Source organism: Ixodes scapularis, unplaced genomic scaffold (genome assembly GCF_016920785.2).
Source record: "Ixodes scapularis isolate PalLabHiFi unplaced genomic scaffold, ASM1692078v2 PGA_scaffold5__190_contigs__length_132052651, whole genome shotgun sequence".
Lineage (NCBI taxonomy): Eukaryota > Metazoa > Arthropoda > Arachnida > Ixodida > Ixodidae > Ixodes > Ixodes scapularis.
In genome coordinates this window covers 109,080,272-109,090,482 of record NW_024609880.1, presented here as the reverse complement: position 1 = coordinate 109,090,482, position 10,211 = coordinate 109,080,272, and positions in this window count along the sequence as shown.

The window sequence follows — 10,211 nt, the reverse complement described above, 5'->3', positions numbered from 1 at the left end:
ATTTAGCGCACCACTGAGCTAGACTTCGTTTCAGCTCCAGTCCAGACGCGGCCGATGCTACAAGCGCGAGCATCTGGCCCAGAACAGTGCTTGCACTGCACGAGCGCGCGTGCTTGGCAGGGACGCTGAAAGCCCGGAGCTCGCGCTTGTAGCATCGGCTGCGTCTGGACCGAAGCTGAAACGAAGTATAGAGTTTAGACGCCATGTTATTTCTAGAAGTGGCGCGTGGCACGTGTTTCGCGCATTTCCACAACAATGAGTTTGGTATGTAGAACATCAATATCATCGATAGCCGAGACCTCCCCGACGATAGATGGCTCTCACCGAGCCCAGAAAATAAAGCCCCTTGATAAAGGCGGTTTTTTACAAGTACCGCCAACCATTGTTGTGGAACTGCGCGAGACACGTGCTACGAGCGGGTGCTCCACCGCCATTCGCTTCCTAGGGCCGCTCATTTCAGTGCTGTGCCGCCATTCGCTTCCAAGGGCTAGAGCAAGGGCTATATGGCAGCGAAGCTGCCAGAGTAGCGACACGACGCAAAATTATCTAGATGCACGACGTCAGAAGCGCTGATAGTAATCTCCATTTTGGGCCTGGGAGGTTGCCATGGTAACCGTGCTTCTAGCGACGCCGGGCGGCAACCTTTGTAGTCTGGTTGATATCTCTATTCCTTCAATGAAAAGTGAAAAATGAAAAAAGAAAAAATGAAAAATGAAAAAATGAAAAGACGCTTGGCATCGCGGTGCGGCAAGAACCTCTGGAGGAACGGTGCCTGTTTTTTTCTGAAAAGTGAGACGATTCGCAGCCCGGAGACTGTCGGGCGACGAGAGCTGCTATGGCATCGTACGTGGACGGACAAGGCGAGCGGTTTTCGGCGGCGGCCGCTTCGTGGGACGAACGCACCGTCCTAGTACTTTCAGACTTCGCTTCAATGGAACAAAATCCGATTGCGCCGGCCATGACAGGACGATTCGCTCGGAACATGACTGCTGCTCGACTGCCCCATAGTGAGCGAGTAGATATGTCTAGCATCATACTTCTTCAAAACCTGATCATCCCTTCAAGATGAGATTTTCTCACTGACCGGTGAGGAGCGGCGTCGACGGGGTTCAACCAAGAAGGACGGCATGGTGGTCTCTAGAGAAATGTTGACGCCATCAAAAGAGACGGACGCCGGATATGAGGTATTCTTGCCGACAGGCCAAATGGTCTTCGGAAGTTTACCGGTATTTAAAAAGTCAATATTTTTATCTGGTATAGCAGACATATCCGTGTTAAAGGGGCCACGAAGTTATTTTTAAACTTTTTCTTCCTTACCTGTAATCCTCAACTCAGAAAAGAACTGTGAAATCACGCAGTCGTGACATGCTCGGACACCGGTGCGATGACCCCAAGCTTTCACCGTGCTTTTTAAGCACACCGTAGAACTTGGCATTCGCAAGTAATGATAAGTCCCGTCAGGGCACTCATTCGCCAGGAACGCGAATTCGAATATCCATGGACGAATTGATTGGTGACGAGCGCATACATCCGAGCGACGCATTTTTCGTGTCCAATGCGTGAGTTGGGGTCGGCTGACGTCATTTAGGCCTTTGTAGACATTGTAAAGAGGATATTTAGATTCATACACACATGATGATAACGTCATAGCACACTGACATTAAGGAGCACAAAACGGGCCCAGCTACAGAAAATAAATATACTCCTAAGAAATAAATACGTCTGTAACTTGTTAATTACAAGGACGAACACACCTCTGAAAATCTAAGTTTAATAGTATGTGTTGATGCATTGTCATATAGAAGAACATTTCATACACCTCACTTGAGCAAACGCCAGTTTCACTTGAAAAACAAACAAAAAAAACACTGCGATCAAATTCAAGCTATTGCAACGAAAGCAAGTTGTATCAAAAGCTTCAGAACTGCCACTTCGTAAAATTGGCGATTAGTAAAAAAGGTTAAAGATCGCAGAAGCTTCCTCGCTAAGAAATGCTGTGATTATTCGGTGACTCGGGGCTGAAACACTTTTCCCTAGGCCCTACACGCGCCGTATAGCTTTCGTTATGATTCTCAGAAATTCAGACTTTCAAAGTAAGCTAGAAAAATGCGAAAATTTTATCCCAAAAGCTATGTGGAGCGCAGGTTCGTCTGCTTCTTTTTGCAGGGGCCGTGGTGACGTCAGAACGCCGAGATCTGAGTGGCTCCGATCGAAGGATAGTGAGTAGACCTAAAAGCAAGCTGCATTCAGGTCTACCCACTATTCTTTATTCAGAACCAATCAGAGCTCGGCGCTCTGACGTCACCACAACCCCTACTAAAAGAAGCAGACAAACTTGCGCTGCGCATATCGTAAAATCGTTGATTAGTATACTTGGGAGTTGTGTGATTATTTATACAGCGTGTAGTTGGTCAGCCATTTCAAAGTTGCGACGAGTCACTCGCTGCAGATGAGCAATTTAGCAAATGCAGTATAACCGCTAGCCTGGCCGGGGTCTTTAGGTCTTTAACGTGCACCACGCAGTAGTGACACACAACCGCACGCCGGTATGATGCTCATCCAGATCGAAACGGGCAGGGGTGGGGATTGAACCCAGGTTCCCTGGTTCATTAGTACAAAACGTAAACATCGCAAAAGCTTCCTTGCTAAAAGTTGGTGATCATGCGGTCACCTGGGGCAAAAACAAATTCCCCAAGGCCCAACATGCGACGCATAGATTTCGCATGGATTCTCAGACACTCCGCCGTTCAAATAAAGCTAAGAGGATGCGAAAATTGCATGCTAAATGTCTTATCGATCCTCAAACACATCCGGAAACCCGAGCACCGCTAAGGCAATATTAATGATGCTGTCGCACAGTTGCTAATATCTAGAGCAATCTTGCACAGAAAGGGCATAAAGTATCATTCTTTCAGATCTTCACGTTATACCTACGTCAGAAAGCACGAAGAAGCCCTAAATTGTCGACAAGCTGCGGCACATCACGACTAAGGGTCCCGAACAAACTCGCATCCACCAGCTCTGGGCGCTGCCATCTTACCGATGACATCACGGCTCTTGAGAGGTCACGTGGCGAGTCGTCACTCGGTTGTTACGGAAACCGAGCCAGCTCAGCTCGTTGCTATGGTACCGCTTGTGACCAATCGCGGTGAGAGGCGGCACAGGGAAAAGCGTGGCGCTACTCTGGCAGCTACGCTGCCATATCGAGTGGCTCTACCAAGGGCCGCTCAAGACGCGGGTCTCGTGCACTCGCGCATTTGACGCTACCTGCACGACAAACGCAAACATATCGAGGGGCTTTACCAGAAAACCCGTCCGCGCCGAGGCTATTGTATTTGAGAGGAGTGGATTGTATTCCTTTTAGTAAAGTATTTGACATATCCCTCTTAGTCCCTTTCACGGTGCCCTGCAACGCTGCAAAAAGTGCCTTTCTCCCTTGCTGACCGTGATGAAGGGCATGCTCACGCAGTCATTGGTGCTTTCGTCAATATGCAGGGCCTCAAAAATCTCGCGCGGCGTCGGTGCCCTGCACCGACGCCGCGTGCTCCCTGACTCTGTCATTAATGCAGCGTCCCGTCTGCCCAATGTAGCAGTTGCCGCATGACATTGGGATCGTGTACACAACACCGGTCTGGCACATGCCGTACTTAGTCCTGTGCGCAGTGTTGCAGGTTGGCTGGCGGTTCTTGGCCTGATTTGCCCTGCGGCACATAGAGTTCATCTGTCCGGTGCCGAGCACTCAACCCTGACAACCTGTCGTGCAGCGATCATTCTTGAGTCGGTGGGAGACGCCGTGGATCTAGGGGACTACCACGAAGCTCTCTCGTGGTGTCTGTCTATCTCGCTCGGTACTTCGTGATCCTCTTGGAAATTTTCTGCATATCGTCTCACATACGGTTCCAAAGAGGACATCTGAATAACCAGAGTCACGAAGCCGGGCCCTTTTTGTCAGCCCTTTTTTCGCAAATGTTATTGTTAGGTTGCATCCCACATGACTGGCGAATCGCAAAAGTAATTCCCATCTTCAAGTCTGGTGAACGCTCATCGCCATTAAACTATCGTCCCATCTCGTTAACCAGTACCATTTGTAAACTTCTTGAACATATAATACACACACAAGTAATTAACTACCTGGAAGATCATAACATCATACATAAATATCAGCATGGTTTTCGCCGAGGATACTCATGTGACACGCAGCTCGCTGGCTTCATTCATGACATACATTCAGCTCTTGACGGTGGATCCCAGGTTGATGCTGTTTTCCTCGACTTTTCTAAAGCTTTTGACCGTGTCCCTCATCACCGGCTTCTAACCAAACTGTCCAGGCTTAAGATTCACCCTAACATTTTGGCATGGGTAAAAGATTTCCTTTCGTCTAGAAAACAGTTCACGTCCGCTAACAATTGTAGCTCTTCCTTCAAACCAGTAACCTCGGGAGTCCCACAGGGTAGCGTACTAGGTCCACTACTGTTTCTAGTCTACATTAATGACTTGCCATCCTGTGTTTCATCCCGAATTAGAATTTTTGCTGACGATTGTGTAATTTACCAAATAATTTCCTCTGTCAATGACCAGAAAGCTTTGCCAACTGATCTAAATGCTATTAATGCATGGTGCTCTTCCTGGCTAATGACCCTAAATTGCTCTAAAACAAAGTTTATGTCTTTTACTAATCACGTACCCCGGATTCCTACCTCCTATGTGTTAAATAATAATACTGTTGACCTCGTCTCCACTTATAAATATCTTGGAATTCATTTGCAACCTGATCTGTCATGGCACTACCATGTAAAGCTCACCCTGGCGGCTGCTAACCGCTCTTTCGGATTTCTCAAGCGTAACCTTAAACAGGCTTCTCCTAAGATACGCAAACTTGCCTTTTCCACACTAATACGTCCAAAATTAGAATATCCATCAGCCATTTGGGATCCCGAACATGCTTACATCATAAACGACATTCAATCACTGCAAAATCGTGCCGCTCGCTTCATATTTTCAGATTATTCACGTCATTCCAGCGTCACAGCACTAAAACGCCGAGCAGAGCTACCCGAACTACTCCATCGTCGCAAACTTTCACGCCTATCTCTTTTCCATAAACTTTACCACCACGCGTCACTTCACGGTGATTTCTTCGAGCCACCTGCCGTTATTTTTCCACGCCGCGATCACCCCTTCAAAGTTAAACGCATAACCTGTAAGTCATCTGCCTTTTCCCGGTCATTCATTCCACGTACCACAATCGATTGGAATAATCTACCATTGCACATTGCCTCAGAAAAAGACACCACGAAGTTTCAAGAACAAATTCAAAATACTGATGCCATCTAACTTTTGCTGTTTTATATTGTTGTTTCATCTTTTCCGGAACGTGCAGAGCAAATGTGTACTATTTTGTTTTTACCTTGACTCAGCTTTATTGCAGTGTGATGAGTGAGTGTATGTTTTCTTATTCGTTTTTGAGTGTATCCTTTATTTCCTTTTTATTATTAAGTGTATTGATTGTTTTCTAGTATTCTCATATGTTGTTCAATGTGCACTAGTTCCTATTGGAACGATTTATGTACCCCCCCTATGTAATACCCTCTCACGAGGGCCTTTAGGGGTAATATGAATAAATAAATAAATCTGTTTTTGAAAGCTAGCGTCAGCTGCATGGTTGCATGACTTGCGCAGATGTCCTCCTTGGAGCTATATGTGAGACGATATGCAGAAAACTTACATGAGAATCACCAAGTACCGAGCGAGATAGACAGACTCCAGGAGAGAACTTCGCGGTAGTCCCCTAGATCCACGGTTTCACCCACCGACTCAAAAATATCCCTGCACGACGGTGTCCGGGTTGTGTGTTCGGCACCGAACAAAGGGAACTCTATCTGCCTCACGATAAATCAGGGCAAGAACCCCCAGCGAACCTGCAACACTGCGCACAGGACTGACTACGCCACGTGCCAGACCGGTGTTGTGTACAAGATTCCAATGTCATGCGGCTGGTGCTACATTGGGCAGACGGGGCGCTGCATTAATGACAGAGTCAGGGAGCACGCGGCGCCAGTGCAGGGCACGGGGGCTGGACACATTGCAGCCCATTGTCGCACGTGCGGGTGGAGGCCAAGTTTTAGCAGCGTTTTCATTATTAAAATACACAAAAATGCCTTGGCGCGGCAGATTTTCGCGGCCCTGGCCATTGAGAAAAGAGCCTATGACTGCGTGAGCATGCCCTCCATCACGGTCAGCAAAAGAGAAAGGCACTTTTCGCAGTGTGGCACGGTGCCGTGAAAGGGAATAAGAGGGATAAGTGTCGGCGGTAGTTCGTGGGTTGGGTCAGCTAGCTGTTAGTGACCAAATTTAATAATTTAATATATTTTAATTTATTTTAATTTAGTATTTTAATTTAGTAGTGTGATGTAAGGATTTAGGGTGATTTATTGGCACTACATTTGGGTGTTAATCTTCGGGTCAAAGTGATGACCAAGAAGTATAAAGTATGAGTTGATAAACAGAGGTGTGTATTTCTGTGTTTCCCTCTCAGTATTTTGTCCCTGTCATTATAGCTGACCGTTTACTTTTGCATTATGTTCCAACTAGCTCAACTTCAGCTTGTAACTTAATATTACACTGGCGTGCCTGTACGAGCAGAAGCATGGCGGCGGGCTGTCCCTCTGCTTCCAATCATCTATAATAACGTTGATGCCGACAGCAGGTGTTCACAAAAAAAATAATGAAAAACTACCGTCGTAGAAGGGTCAGTGCTAGGAGCTCATGATGGGGCACGCTTTTTCAAGCGTTTCTGCGCCAAGAATAGATTAACAACATCATGTTTTGTTCACCTGCCCTGCCACGATCCCGAAAAAAACAGCCGATATACCGCCCCAGCTCATTAGAGAGTTTTAGTGGATCGTGTTTTCAGGCCACGCTAATAGTAGCGGGAGCTCGGGCTGCCAATTCGATGCATGCTCTGAAGCGCGCGCTCGTAGCGGTAGTGGGTCTTTGAATACGATCTACTTAAACTCCTTATTACCAATAAACTTTGGATCCATAATCTTCACGAAACCAGCAGGATACAAAAAAATATAAAAATCGACACTGTCATTGAAAGGAAGTGTCTCGCTACAAACTGAATTAGTTTTAATATTGATTATTATTATTTATTATTGTTACTGATATTGTCATTTAGACATATGCGAGTGAAGTGAAAACATATAATTTTTTTAAAGCTTTGTCTTGTTAGCAATACAAACCAAAGATCCAATGCACCTCAATAATAAGACACAGTAAAAAAAGAAAGATTGTTACAGAAGCTACATGGCGGTGACATGCCTCCATAAAACAAATCCAATCCTCGACGATTATATAAGAATGCACTGGTCATCGACAATCGCTAGAGAGAGCGTTGTTGTATTTCGCACATTACACAGATATCACTGTCGTGGGGCACAGCAATGTCATGTTGACTGAAAGACTCCAGCTCAACCCAGACCTCATATTAGAAACCGCCATCCCCACGGCGCGCAATTCAGAGACAGTGAAGCAGCAGCTATAAAAACTTTGACCACTAGCATAGTGAAACGCGACCGTCGTGGAAGTCAACACTTCTGCGTGGCGAGTCAAAGGCAACAAGAAGCAAGTGTTTCACACTAGTCAACTGCACGAAGGAGTTCTCTGTCCATGCAAGTTACGCGGCTCTACTACTCGTCGACAAGTGCCAAGCAGCTGACAACACTGGCAGCGGGTATGGCAAGAAATTACACATTACATCGGTCTACCTGTCAGCGGAAAAGAATCACTCAGATACTCAAAGCCATGTTGCACTTGAGGAGGCCTACTGTTATCGCAGATTCCAAAAGTTTAACGCGCTGTCGGCAAGTGCAGGCTGAATTCCCTTGATACAATTAAGCTATCAAGTACTGCCAACCATTTGTTGTGAGAACGCGCAAGCCACGCGCCAGGAGCGGGCGCTCGGCTGTCATTCGCTCCCAGGGGTCGCTCATTTCAGTGATGCGCCGCCAACTGGGCCACTCGAGACACGGTCCTCGTGCACTGTCGCATTTGATGCCACTTGCAAGACGAACGGAAACACATCGAAGAGGTTTATTCACGACCACGGTGGTCCATACAGATGAGGTAGCACCGCTTCATTCCACCGTGATACCGTAAAATCACAGTTGAAAGAGGAGTTCATAACATACTGAACTCCCGAGGTTATTTATAAAGACACTAAATTTATTTATAGGTTCATGCTATTTTGCTTAATAATGAGAAAGGTAAATAGAAAAAAAAAGAAATGTAAGATTCACTTTTGGTTGAAAGGTATTTTATACTGTTGAAGGCTTGCTTGGTTCCCTAACAAATGCGCAAAACGCGAAGTGTTATATTCACGAAATGAATATAACACTTCGCGTTTTGCGCATTTGTTAGGGAACCAAGCAAGCCTTCAACAGTATAAAATACCTTTCGGGCGCCAAAACGCTAATGTTGAAATTCAGTTTGTATCGTACAGTAAACAGTTGTTCGTTGGTCAAGAAAATATATTGTAATTGTTTTAAATAACATAGATCATGCTTCGTTTTTGTTTTTCACATCCACTCTTCACCCAACCACTTCTACAGAGATTGAAAATATCTCAAATAATGCTTCATAAAATAAATGTTGTTCTGAATAAGTATTTTAGCCGTCTTTGAAATGTATTCGACTATTTTCTTTAATTTTTAAATACATTTTAGGTTATCTGTGTTCAACTCTGCACGATCTCAAGTTGCTTAGATCTTAGGGGACGAGCCACACTTGTAGCCTATGCAAGCGCTTGACCACGCGCGCTAACATAGCATCCAAAACGAAAATTGAATCCCCAAATCACTCACTTTCAGAGCCTTATGAGGCATTTCGCTAGGGGTCTGCTGAAGTCTAGTTGCAAGAGCAACACGTGCTGGCGTCTGCAGTGTTATAACTCTTTGAAAACAAAAATCGATTTTGCTTTCAAACAGTTCTATCTTATGTTGATTACTTACTTCTGGTTACTCATACATAAAAGATGAGCGCGTGCAGTCATGTTTATAAGAAAATCTTGTTCTTTCGCTTGCGTAAATATATTACGCATCGTGGGAAAATGAAATTCTGAGAATGGGATGCCAGCAGCTAGAATAGAGCGCGAAATTATGAGGAAGATGTCAACTGGATCAAAATATAAAAAAAGAAAAGAAATTTCTCTATGAACGACGTCCACCTAAGCCTAATATTGTCAAAACAAGAGCTTACGTTCTTGACACCTTCAAAACGTATTTAATTGAAAACAAACAAAAAAATAATTTCGGCAAAAAAAACAATATTTTTCTTGTTGTTTTTTTGTTTTTGCTGCCAAATGCATTTTGCTTATATTGATGCCACATGCGTTCACAACGCGTTAGTTCTATTTGTTTCGACGATATTAGACTTGGGTGGGCGTCGGATAATCCACTGCACAATCGCGGAACAATCGACACTGGGGAACGTGAGACTCTCCGACTTTGGATGATAATCAGAAATTGTGAGCGCAAGCTTGTTTGTACCTTTGGTTTGAGCTCCCGCTGCACGAGTACTGTTGCAGCTGAACAGCAATTGAAACACAAAGAGCTGACGCTTGTATCCCTAATTGTTGCAGGAATTCCACAGCTTGCAACAGAATTCGAACTTTCGAAAGGCTATATTGAGCTTGCCAGAGGCACTGTTCGTAGCTTGAATGTTGCATGCGACTCCTGTTTTATGTTTTGCACTTTGGTACCCCGAAGGATTATTTCCTCCGGACGTCCTCTTGAGCAACCAAATAAGATGACATGATCACGTAAGGAGAAGCCCAAAGATTACTCCCAGTGGAAGGGGGAAAAAGACACAAATGGTTGCTGTTGTTTGTGCCCTAGTTCCATAGAGAGACATATATAAACAAGTAACACCAATAAGCCTGAAGCAGAATAAACATTCAATTTCCGCCCCTGGCCGTTTCGATCTGGATGAGCATCGTACCGGCGTGCGGTCGTGTATTACAACTCCGTGGTGCACGTTAAAAACCCCAGGCTAGCGTTTGAACTGCACTGGCTATATTGCTCGTTTATAGCTGAGAGACAAGTCGCCAGTTGAGGCAGACTAACTTCAGGCAGTATAAACATAAACACAAAGAAAAATGAAGCACGCAAGCAAAGCCTATTTGACAAGCGTACTGTTGCTCTGTGCTTATG